Source organism: Borostomias antarcticus, assembly GCF_949987555.1.
Source record: "Borostomias antarcticus genome assembly, chromosome: 7".
Lineage (NCBI taxonomy): Eukaryota > Metazoa > Chordata > Actinopteri > Stomiiformes > Stomiidae > Borostomias > Borostomias antarcticus.
Window position 1 is genome coordinate 5,368,730 of NC_140240.1, and position 14,085 is coordinate 5,382,814.

The following is a 14,085-nucleotide window of genomic DNA, read 5'->3' on the forward strand; positions in this document are numbered from 1 at the left end:
GAAATATCTTCATTTGGGGGCTTTTGCCAGCAAACAATGGAAATTCGATCAATTTGTGATTAATCACAATTAATTAATTACAGATCATTTTTAAAATCTTTTGACAGCCTTAGCAAATCACTGTGCTCCAAAATCGCTCATATGCAGCATGGTGGTACAATACTTAGCACTGTCACCTCACAGCAAGATGGTCTCCCAGGCCTTTCTGTGTGGAGTTTGCATGTTCTCCCTGTGTTCGCAAAGGTTTCCCCAGAACCCAATACGAAAAAACATGCAGAAGAACTCTGTCCATCTCTGGTGAAGGCGGCAGGAGCACTTGGATGCAGCTCATCAACACACCCTTGTCTGCTCCTGGCTGTCCTTGGGGGAAGGACAAAGGGATGGGTTAGGTGCAGATAACATTTCATTGGCAGCAGCCTATAGTGTGTGTGTATGTGTGTTCATGCCCATTGCACACTTGTTGACATATTTGGCACATTAAGTGCGATTTAGGCTACTTGGACTCTCTTCCACGTTAATTCACTTCATGGAGTTGGCTGCAGTTTTCTTCTTTTCATCATCTTTTCAGTCCTGACTATATGATCCTGATGAAATATGTTCAAATGCGGCTGGATTTGAAAGATAAGGCGCTGGCTCTGCCCCAATGCCCATGTTTTCTAGAGTTTTGCTGGGAACCAAACCTCAGACATCTCCGACAGAGATAAAAACAACATTCATTTCCGACCCGTCAACATTTTTAAAATGATACATTCATTATCAATATTTTTTTGGGGGAAAATCAACACTTTTATTTTATGTTTCTACAAACTGTGGATGTCTTTTTTTATGATAAGTATACATAAAATGTTTTATGTATAGCACTTTTAAAGTTAGTGGATCAGAAATTGAGTTCCTTGTAGTCAACACAAACATATCAATGACCAATTCACGGTCTGGTGTACATGTCTCACTGCTGGCTTATTGTTATTTGCGCTTGTCTGACACAACTTAAGAAGTGCCATATTTTAAGGACAAACAGAAACTCCCTCTGTTGCTTGGTCAGATTCCTGACCTCACATTTCTTGTCCCCACAAACCACCCTCCAATAGACTTCGGTTTTCAAGTTCTACCTGCATTAAAGATGGAGGAGGAGGGTTAATGATTTCCTGCCGTCAATATTTTCTATCAAGCTGTGGTTGTACTACAGGCTTCTTCCTGAGTAGCAGTAAATCGTAAACAGGAGTGTGGGGGGCAAGTCAGGTCTATTCTCACCTCTGCTTGAGCATGGAGAGTGTTAAATCACTGAAGTGTGGGACTCGCTGTTAGAGGCCCAGGGGTCCTACAGTACACTAGCATATCTGTGCTGTCAGCTAACCGATTGCATCACACACACACACACACACACACACACACACACACACACACACACACACACACACACACACACACACACACACACACAGGATTCATTTCAAAAACACAATCTAGGAAGGCTGTAAAATAAAACAATGTACAAAATAGGGTACAGAATTAAACAATGTTACTTGTTGGCTTTTTGAGCCATTTTTCTCATACAGTACATCTAAACTTAACATCTAGGACCAGTATTGTAATAGGACCAATAATACAGCAGATCTCAGTGGTGTTGTATCCAGCGTTTCCGCTGGTAAGGTTTTGCCGTGGCACACCGCCACGGCAAGATCCTTGCCACTACACCAAACATTTGATACAAAAAACAATAATACAAATTAGGCTATATATAAATAAAACTTTCTAAATATTTCTGCCTAAATGCGCTTTCAAAACCACTGTTGCGCCCACATTAGGACTAGGCTATTTATTTTCAGTAAAGAGCCTATAGGCCGCGCACTCTGTGCCACTCCATGCTGCTCCTTGCTGAGGTGATCGGAAGACTCGGCGCGTGAAGGGATTTTTTCTTCAGTGAGCGGCATGAGGTTACAGCGAAAGATAGGTAGGCGCACGTTGGTAAAGCCTTTGGTTTTATAATTACCTGATGACAACTAGCAGATCCTATAACCTAATATATATCAATACAATTTTCCAGATGGGCATACAACGATTTTTGAAGAGGAAGAGAGGAGAATGATGAGACCAGTCAGGTAGGCTAGGTTATTGCCGGCTAGCCATGATTCACACCGGGCGATTAAGGAACAAGGCAAGCTACCTGTAGTAGGCTAACAGTTTTGCCCGCTTCCCAGGGACCAGTAAACTCTGTTCGGCCAAGAGGAATGCCTCATGCAGTTGTCTGATCGGACAAGTAAAAAATGAATATGATAAATTGGCCTTGTGTTGCTAACGTTACGTAACGTTATCTGAAAGTACAGTTTGAGCCGAAGCGGAGCCTGCTCCATCTGAGCTACGCGCTGCTGTCTGTCTGTCTGTCAGTCAGCCCTTCAAGCGAGCATTGTCAAGGAGACATACACCACAAGCGCGAGTAGGTTCTGCAACTTTTGTGCGAGTCAGGTACAGCGCTGCCTGATGGATTGTGAAACGGTCTTTTTGGCTGGCTGAACTAACACTAGCTTGCGTTAATGTTCCTCCAGCCACCTAAAAAGTGCCAATCAAAATAACAGAAAACAGCAGCTGTTACAATGGTAACCTACAATAAATCTGATTAAAATATGTCTATAAACCATATGATTTATGAAGTGCCTGTGTGGTTACTGTTTTATTCCGTCCAGTTACATGTAATTAATTACATTTTAAGCTCTAGGACTTTACCAGCCTTACGAGATAAGTTAGGCCATCTTTATAGGCCTACTTATAGGAAGGGGACAGGAGAGAGGAACAAGGGTGGAAGAAGGGCAGTCTCCGATCCCCTGCTTTGGTTTCGAAATCGGACTCTTTTTTTCACACACCACCACACCAAGAGATCAGTTCCACAGGAAACACTGGTTGTATCCATACAATACTTTAGCATGAAGCTGGCAAGAGATTAAGAGAATGTTCATTTACACCATGGTCATACCTTTGTGTTTAGTCTCACTTGTAAACGCAGGGAAAGTCACTGCTGGTAGCAGAGGGAGACAGAGGGGAGTGCACAAAGTAAGTAACTTAAAGAAGATAAATGATGCAATGAAATATAGACAAACAACCAGATATGCATGCTGTCTGGACATAGTGAAAAATGAGAAACATATTCTTAAATGGTTAAATGCTCCAAACTGAATATTAATTGAGATTGATCTTGGTGATCAGAGTGTTCTCAGATGATCCATTTAAAATTCAGAGGGACATTAGAGCTGTACTTAAAGGATTAACATGGTCATTTTCACTTTTTTTGAGTTTGAACGTGCTATTTGCACAATAGGACATTGAAGAAACACAATAAAAACATTAAATATATCCGTTTTGTCGTTTTTGAGAAACTGGAAGCGTAACATTTTCAGTCCAATTTGACTCGGGGTAAATATACTCCGAATTCGTGACGTTTTTCCCTTTGTTGACGTCACCCTAAAGTTTGAAAATCCCACCTCCACTCCCCTGCACCGCCTCCAACAGAAATCTGTCTGCCTCCCGCACCTGCTGTCTTTGCGCCGTTTCACCATCTATCCAACAGGGTAAGGCAGCTCTGAACCCTTTCTCATCTTGAGAATAATTGAATAGTTGCAGTCTCTTAATTTTATATAATTTGTACGTTTTATAGGCCTAATTGTATTTGTGGTTGTCATACATATTGGGAAGTTTTCACCATGATCTCCGTGTCTGAGTAACCAACCTAGCTAATGTTAGATAAACGAACCATTACGTTAGCTGTAATTGGCAACAGTTTTTAAAAAGCTGTCTGATCCAGCTAGCTATTTGTCTTTATCCAGCATGTTGACGTTAGCTAGCCTAATGTTTGGAATGTCAGCTAGCTGTGTTAATTATCCTAGCATGCTAACGTTAGCTCTCAATGCATTTGCTTTTGGTAACGTTAGCCCTCCTGTGCAATGGCAGAAACACAGCGCACCATACTGTACTCTTCCCTGGCATAAAATCTACTTGCACCAGGTGCAAACTGTGCTGTAAGGTTTCCGAAGCGATAGCCTACCATAACTGTTGTGAGCGTGCTTTGTTGTATAGGCCAATACAATAGGCAACGTTACTAAGTCAAAGTTGGATATAAGTCAGTTTGTCTCCACAAGAATCTCCCGATTATCTCTCGCTCAAACTTAATTCGATATAATGTAGACTTACTGATAAATAGCCTATTGTTGTAATTTATGCTGTTTTGCATATGCAAAATAACGATGCTATTACTAATCGCTTTTATAATTTGCCCCCTTTTCTTGTAGCCAGATCACTACATTTCCAATACTGTGACTCGGGAGGTCCAGGTCCCGCGCTTCAGGGCTCTGGAGGTGTGCAGGTCCTGGAGGGCAGGTTGCAGCCAATGTCACCTAATGATATTATAAATGTTACAACACCGCCCTGTTTTATGAGAAAGTAGCCTATGTCTTAATTTAATGTCATGTTGTATGCGCAACAATTACCTCGGAAAATAAAGACGTAGTCCTACCCGTGCGGGTTTTTGTCATTTATTTATTCTCACATTGAGATCTTCAAACTTGATCAAACACACCTGCTGTGTACTGAATCGTTTGTCCTAAGGTCTTGTATTGCAGCGTTGTGATGCGCATATAGAGGCTACTGTGCTAAAATTATGACTACATTTCAGGGTGGGTGGAGGTGAAGATATTAAGTCAAGTTATTATGTTCCTTTCATAATTTACAACTCCAAATAATTGTAATTCTGCAAAACATTCTGAAAGTTGTGTAAGGCTTATCATCACTGTGGCATCTGTTCCACATAATGTTGATCATCCCAGCACCTCGATCCGACCCAACTTCAGGAAGCATTGCGCATTTTGGGATTAAACAGCTCCAGTAGCGATATTCTATTATAACCAGAGGGCATTACAATAACATTCAAAACGAGATCTATTGACTGCATGACCTGTTAGTCTCCAGACTCCGGAGTAGGCTATACCCCTTGACCGCTGCGCTCACGGAGTCGTGGTGCACGGCCCTCTGTCTCCAAACTCATCGATTATGTTGAATCGCTGCGCTACGCATGCAGTCTGCCACATATTAGTAGGATCAGTAGGCTAGCCTATACAGTATGTAGGCTACATCCCCAGCCCCTTTCTGCAAAATGTATTGTGTTGCCTTTGTATATGAAATGAGCTATAATGATTTAATTGATCTGACCAATAATCAGTTATTGCAGTGGTATTCCGCTCGATTCCTTACATCACCACAACTGACAGATGTTGAACCCAGAACAGTAACGTTTCAGTGTTCAACTGGCTTTGTTGGACACCTACTAAGATAAATAACGTTAGACTGGTGAACAATGCGGATGTTATGTCGGTTTCACAGCGCAAATGATCTGTCTTCTGGCAAGACCCACAATTGCAATTATTTGACTAAATAGGTACTGTTCGTAGCTGGCTGAAAGCTATCACGTTAGTCTAATAGCCCAAGCCTCCAAGCTTGCGTGGCCGGCTGCAGGGTGCTTTTTCCTCTGTGTCGTGGGGGAGACGTGTCGTCGTTATACTTTTATCGTACTTTTCCCAAATAGGCCTAATGCAAATTCGAGGATACGGCCTGTTAGGTAGCGTGTATCTTTATAATGTTTGGGGGTTAATATAATATTAAGGACTTTGTAAATGCCCCTGGTTAGCAGCTAGAAAATGGCTATTGATCTGGCTGTTGTGCGATCTAGCTCGTGTTGTCTAGCTCGGAGCGGTGGTAGCTATGGTAACGGGGCACACGTCTGTCAATCATAATGATTCCAGTTGGTCATTTGCTCAGAGAACTGTCAATCAGTTGTAATGAATCACGCCCAGTTTTGAGTGAGTGAACTTTTTGAGTGGCAGATTCAGACCTATAAAAACATATTTTAAAATAATTTGTATGGATGAATTCTGAAATAGTTAAACACATTTGTTTCGTTGTTGCCTAAAGATATCTGGAAAGTGTTATATTGAATTACCATGTTAATCCTTTAAGAACTGACCCAAGAGGATATAAACATTGGTCAGTTGAACAAGTGAAAAATCTTAGGGTCCAACAGAGACATTCTTAGGGCTCAAATTCACACAGAATACTGTGCTTTGGAAATGTTATATTGATCTCTAAACATGATTTCCCTGGAGGATCTAGCATTAAAGCACAACATAACATGAAACAATGCAAAAAAGTCACTGTGTCACTGAGTCGAACTTTATTTGAGGTTCTTTCCCCACAATTCTGAGTATACCCACATTTTTTGCTCCAATCTGACCAATGCCACAGTAAATTTGGTTCTCTGAATACACTTAGAGAAACTTACCGTACTGTGCAAGATGTTCCAGTGGATAGATTATGGAGCGGCTGTGACTCAAGAGGTAGAGCGGGTTGTCCGATGACCGCAGGGTTGGCGGTTTGATTCCCGGCTACTCCTGTCTACATATCGATGTGTCTACCAAGCACCTTTCATGGCAGCTGCCTCCATTGGTGTGTGAATGTGTGTGTGAATGAGAGGCCATTGTAAAGCGCTATATAAGTGCAGTCCATTTACAGTACCATTCCAGTATGACAGGACAGGAGTGAAATGGAAGCTTCTGCTTTTAGTTTCATGGTGCACTTTGTGCAATGTTTACAATCCTTGCACCTTAACCTTGGACTGGTCAGATGACGCACGTGTTCTTGGACTGGTCAGATGACGCGCCTCTCTGAGAAGCACAGCACCAGATGTACGTCTCCTCCAGGACCCAGGTACAGTAGAAGGAACTCTTTACCAGGCTTTTTCCTTTTCTCCTCCTGAAGTGAGAAAGCATGGGAACAAGGATACCTGTGTTCAGAAAGAAATCAGTTGAGGGGCTTCTCATTTTGACTTGGTCCGGATCCATTGCCATTACACCATCTACGGTATGCATCTCTCTGAAAATGCTGTCTTGGCATCTTGACCATGCATACTTGTTGTGGTAGTCAGTGGTCCCCATGTGGTCCCCATGATTGAGTAAGAGCAACAATCAACATTTTCTACAATAACTTTCAAGCCTCATGTGGTCATATCAAGAAACAAGGAAAGGTTGACCCCTTACATACACGCAAACCCAGTGCTCTGGGACTATCTGTTTCCTTTCTCCCATTGGTCCCTACACATAAATTCTTAAACATACCAATGTAGCATAGAACACAATGTAGCATAGAACACAACAGCAACATTATTCATCTGAAGAAATCTCTGTTCCATTAATAAAGTGTTGGCATCCTTTACCAGCAATACCAATGTACAAGAACCTCCAAGCAAGCAGCTCAACATGATACTGTTGGCCTCAATAATTCATAGTGAAAAACACTTAGTAATTCACCATCTCACCAGCTTCTCAGAGATCCTAAAGGACTGCAAAAGTATTTATTTGGCCAACAATACAGAATCTAAATAATTCAGAATAACATCCCTAGCCATTGGCAGTCAATTACACATATGCATTCTCAATCGTACTGTATGTATTAAATGCTTTTGGTCATGATTATAATTCATCAGTTTGTGCGCTCTTACACTAATCTATTTGTGCCAGGCATAGAGTAGAATAACAGTTGAACACAATGACAAATGAGGCAGCATAAATCTAGGCAAGCCTCATAATTTATATTGTGTGAAAAAATATCACACTTTATGTACATGTCTGTTACTTCTCACAGGAAAATGCTGCAGTGAAAGAACACAATCTGCTATAAACATGTTATCATTACAGCACATTAGTGCCAGTGGGGATGTACTTGTTAATGGATTATGTTGAGAAGCATTAACCTACTCATGGGCTGCACTGGAGGGTCAGGGTTTATTACTTGCATGTAGTGCAAGACAGTCGGCCAGAGTGTGAACCCACATCACATGACACTAAATGAAAATGGCCTCAGGGAAAAATATGGGAAAAAAATTCAGATGTTTTCAGACAGTAGACTTCACTGTTTTGGGGACGTTGTGTGTCTTTGTGGGAGGCCTTTGCTCGTATTTTCCTTCAGTTTGAGGCCAATGCCTATTGAAATAACTCACTTTATATTTTTCCTGTAATCAGAGAACAATACAGTATGTATGCATTTCAAAGACCAAGAAAAAAAAGCAAGAATCTACAGTATTTCTCTACTCTTTTTGATGGGGAAGCAAGAAATCCTTTCTACTTTTAAACATTTCATTGACAGTGAATATAACCCAAACTATACTGATACACATGTATATGTGATAGACTGGTTTTGTGGAAAAGTCTTGCATGGTTCGTTTACTGGTTGACACCCAGAGGATAAGAACCTGAAATAAACATCAATCGATAGATTTTCCCTAGGGACTGGACTGCCTCTTAAACACTGCTCTCACTCACCATAATCAATGACCCACCACCCCACGTCCAGAGACAGCAATTTCACTTCAACTTGTTTTACAGTGTTGCAGCAACATCATGCTGACATTCTCTCTCTTCCCCTGCATCCACATCCATTTTTAATCACGGTATCTGCCCTGCTGCTGCTCGTCAAGTGCCTCGGCCTACTGTCAGAGAGTGGGCTTGCCGAGAGCGGGATAAGAGCTCTTATGTGGAAATAGATGTGCTGGAGCTGCCTACCTCTCCTGGATCTGTGGAGTGGCAGTACTCGGCGAACGTTACATAAGGCATTCAAAACATCGCTCCTCCTGCTCATTATTGTAGTACAGCAAGTCGTTCAAATTAATTTGTGTTTTCTCTGTGAACTTTGAACAGCACAATTGTATATGATAAAATCTTCATTTCGATGATGAGTTGGCTTAAGTGACTGTTTTCAGCGTTCATTTCATGTTTGCCTGTGTTTGTGTGTGAGACAGAGAAAGAGAGAGAGGGAGAGAGAGAGAATGTGTGTTTGCATGTACAGTACATTTACAAACATGTTATGTAAATCTGTATACTTTGAATGCAGTGCTTTTATAATATATTCTCATCCCATCTTTCACATATCATAAATTGAGATAGAAAATGTATTCAAACAAGTAATCAAGAACATAAAATAAACAAACTAAAATAAACAAACTAACAATGGTCTCCTAAAAAAGAGCCTATAGCTCTTTCACTACAGTGATTCCATATTTCCACTGACCCCAGGGATAGAGAACAGTCACGAATGATACAGGGAGCAGAATTATTTATTTTTCTTCTCACATACAGTATGGGTGGCTGGCAGCACATCAGGTTTTATCTTGATTGAGAAGGAAGAAGAGAAAGCTATGGCACTGGTGATGATAAGGATGGTGAGATGATACAGTAACAGCAAAACTAAGTAAGACTGGACAGAAATTCATTGATGCCATCCCCTTAGAAATTAATACTTATCTCAGTAGCTAATGAAAACCTGCAACTCCTCAATCCCTGCACTGCCAATTAACATAATACGCAATTATAACATTGCAATGAGAGTGGGGAAAGACAGCAAAGAACACCCTGCCAGTTAAATTTGGTGTGATTTAACAATGTACTCATATATACAGTACGTGTGCACTCTGACACTAATCTATTTGTGCCAAGCATGGAGTAGAATAACAGTTGAACACAATGACAAATGAGGCAGCATAAATCTAGGCAAGCCTCATAATTTATATTGTGTGAAAAAATATCACACTTTATGTACATGTCTGTTACTTCTCACAGGAAAATGCTGCAGTGAAAGAACACAATCTGCTATAAACATGTTATCATTACAGCACATTAGTGCCAGTGGGGATGTACTTGTTAATGGATTATGTTGAGAAGCATTAACCTGATGATGGCAGTGCAATCATGTATGTTGTATGACCAAATTGTGTACAGTTAGGCTACTGGCTACAGGCCTCTCTTGAATGGGCAGGCCTCTCTTGCAAAGATAAAAATAAAAAAAATCTCAATGCGACTAACCTGTACAGTATATAAACAATGCTTTCAAAATATATAATTTGATTGTGGTTCTCAGGTTGAATTGACATTCTGCAATATAGTACATAACTTGGCCTGTAGCCTACTGTTTTCTTGTGGTATTTTGAATTTGCACTATTTTTGTACTGTTTTGCACTGCCATGTCCTTGCACTGTCCTGTCCTGCACCCTGTCCTGTATTGTCTATAACAGCATATGCCTTAACCCAAGTCAATTTCCTAGTATGCGTGAACCATATACATGGCAATAAACAGACCCTTAGTCTTGAGTCTGACTGATGGAGCAGCGTGAGAATCCAAGCACGGTGACCCCTTGTAATCATGCTAATGATGGGCCTGTGGGTATAAAGGTCATCCTGCAAGGTATCTGTCATTTCACACTCATTTTATCAGTGCTGAGGGCTAGACCACTGAAGACATTGTACAGAAATGGTCTTTGTTCAGAAATGATAGGCTACCCATTATCTTCCCTTAGAAAAAGCTAAATCATAATTAATGACCATAACCTGTTCAACATTAAAGTGACTGAAATTCATGCAAAGATGATGTACTGTGCACTCTAAATGATTTCTTCTCAGTGACTTGTTCCTGTTCAAAAAACTACTGGCAGCTGGAAATGATTCTGGTGGTCTCAACACTATCTAGTTTTCACTAGTGTGCTTAAAATGAGTTTCACACCTAATAATAGAGATCAGAATCAATATCACATTATCAAAATGGTCCAATCACACAGCCCCGCCATATGTGTGACTGATAAGTTAAAAACAGGTGGTATCATATCATTAGAGGTGTAATTACCAGTAGTTACATGTTGGAGGTGGTTCTCTCTCCCCTTGGATGCTGTGTCTGCACTGTTCTAATGAGGCTGGCTCTCTCTAGCTCTATCTCCTCTGACAGAGCTAAATGTCCTAGCTCCAATGACACCTCCCTCCAAACGTTCTCACCTCTCATCTCCCGCTGAACGTCTCCTGTCCATCAAGCAGAGGGTGAGGAGGCAGAGGGAAGCTCAGACTGCCATCAACAGCTCACTACAGACCCTGATCCCTCCCTCATGTTTTCTCTGCTGAAGCTCACGAGCGGCAGATCTGAACAAAGTGGTGACGTCTTGATAGCCGTTAGAGTTGTTCCAATATGTTTTTTAGGGGCTTGGCAGCTCAGCTCTGCCGATCACTCTTTGCCAATATTCTTCTGAATCTACCGTAGGAATTTTCCCATATATAGTATGAAAAATCACAAAACTTACTGTAAGTCGAGTACTATGCTAAACGTCCTCAACTGGCCTATTAAACCTCAAATATCCCCTCCCACATTTTTTGACACCACATTTGCTACACTTCTGTCTTCAGACTGTCCTCCACAAATTATCCTCCCAGATTTTTGAAATATCAGAAATTGAGCCCACAGTGCATCAAAATGTTTTACTGTAAACAGTACTGAATTTGCACATTCTCACTTAATGACTCTCCAGTGTTCATGAAAAAAATACATTTTCATGACATGGTACATGGTACACACACACACACACACACACACACACACGGTTCCACAGTCCTTTTGTTCTTTGTTCATTATTTGCTGTCACTGCATTATCCCTGGTGGTTCCTGTGCTATTTTGTAAGTTTTTCTTCTTTTGTTCTGCACTGTGTGTACGGTTTTATTAGTCTTTGTTTTTGGGCCCTCGTGGTGCCTTTATTTTAGTAAACATTTTGTGGAAACTGCTGAACCTGCTTCGAGCAATTGGGTCCTACTGTACCTTCATGTGCACCTAGATGTGACATTAACAGGCAACCCTGGTCATTGCCTAAGTCATAGTGTGAATCTATCCATCCATCTATGGCTTTCACTTTGTGGTCAAGCCCAGGGTGATACAGAATAAAAATGCTAATGCTTACTCATGTCACTCAGACATGTGCCGTGTGAAATTATTTTAAAGATATTTTTAATTCAAGATGATTTAAATAATCATGGTCTGGGCAGTTCTGTTGAAAGACCCTGATGTATTTGTTATGTCTCCTCTTCTAGCTCATGTACACTTCCCCATAGGTTCATTTAGCTTAGCTATAAGCCTTTATACACAGTTTGTCGTTAGGGGCTTCCGTAGCCCGGTAGTTTTACTTTGGTGTATTTTAATGTGTTGCAGTTTCTGTCAAATGCATAGAACAGCTTCAAGCTAGATCAGGCCAGCCTGTTCATACTTTCTAGCAGTTACTATGCTACTCTTCATCTAGTTTGCATCTCTTGATCTGACCAGTCTTTTGTCTGCTTAGCATCTCTCATAATCAGTCCCAGTTGTATTCAATTCAGTCAATCAGTGAATCCATGCTCAGTCAATCAAATCAAACTTTATTTGTATAGTGAATTTCATACACAGAAGCAACACAATGCGCTTTACAGAGAGCAAAGGGGGGATAGGCATAGATTCTACCCCTAATTTTCCTGAGGGGAATCAAGTCCCACAACTCATTCCCATCACACTATGTACTAAAATGTTCATCCAGGATTCCTACAGTGTAAATATCTAAGCTGTGACATTTATACTTTTTGATTTACTATCTGAAGACAGCCATGCTTTCCTTGTAAAGAATGACTAGTGGTACTTGAGTGAGTCAAAAAATATCACGAGCAGACTCTTAAAGGTACAGACAACCTTTTTATGACTAGTCAGTGAACATGAATGAAGTGAGTTCTACTTGCTCAATTAAAATTCCAAAGGGCACAATTTAGTAGAACACTTTCTTCCTCTTGCTGCTCAAAATGTCCTTTCTGTACACTTCCCCATAGGTTAATTTAGCTTAACTATTAGCCTTTATGCACACTTCCATAGCCCAGTAGTTTTACTTCTCATTTGTCTTCCTCCTCTTCCTCCTTGTTCTCCTTCATCCTCAAAATGCCTGGCCCCGACTCAAAGGTTTACAGCAGTTATAATTTGACATTTGGTTTGGTCCTGGTGCTGCATTAATTGTGCTCCATAAAAGGTAAAGTCTACATTGAACATTACTTTGGTTGTTTTTCACTTACCCTACCTGTAATGATAATGACCCACTAAATGTCAGAGCTATTAAAACGGAGGCCTAGGCCTGCTCAAATCAAGATAGATATGAGATCATGAGATAAAAAATATCTTAATTTTGTCAGGAAAATTATCTACTCGAAAGTGCATAGTTGATAGTCTAATTTATGCAAATGAAGTGACTGCCAGTATGTTGCATGCATGGGTGGCAAAAAAGCTTGGGGGAAATGTTGATTCATTTAAAATTATGTGAATTGTTTCTCTTTAGTCAGAATAATTGAATATTTTCACATTTTGCACAAAATACTTAAAAAAAAGTTTAGCATAATCCTTCACCAGTCACAGTTCCAAGCAAATGCATTTCTCTTTGAATTAAACAATCTGAATGAAACAGTCTCTGTCTCTGCTAGTTTGACTAATCTGGCCTTCTTGCAACCGTCTCAAATGGCTCTTGGTCAACTCCTCACACTTGAAACACTGCAGCAGCCTGTTCTCGTGGCACTGTGGAGAGGATTGGTTATGTGTGCTACAGCTCTCTTCTGTGGAGCTTGCCTGCTCGGGGGTAGAACTGCAATGAACTGCATTGGAATTCAGTGATGCACTAACTATTTAATTCTTATTTCCATGGCACAAATGGTTTTCTGGTTTGTGAAAGGATGTATGGTATTGAAGACAAGTTACTGTAGGATAGTACTGTATGTGATTTTGAATTGCATGGTTAAGCTTGACTAGACTGGCTTTCAGTTTTTTTGGCTAAACAAATTAAAGTTCAGCGTTTGTGTGTGTTGGCTGGGACACTTGAGTTTCATCATTGGTATTGGCAAGCTGTCAGGAGTAGAACTCTTCCGGACACCAATTCATTTGAAGTACACTTCAAACAGCGTGTGTTTGTCACTGTGCTACAGTGGTGGCTTTTCCCTGTACAATATCTGACAGGAATTATCCAATTTTACCAGGGGAGCCTCGGGAGTCTGCTGCTGAAACCAAGAATCAAAGTACTTAGACATCCATTTTTCAAGGCAAAAACTAAATTATGAGATGGACTGTCTTCAAAAGGTATAATATACATTTAGAATGTGAGCTTGATCAACATCTTGTTTTGCATATTAATAACTGTTCTGTGGAAATGTCATTAGCAATGACAGCAGAATTCTCAGTGAAAAAGTATT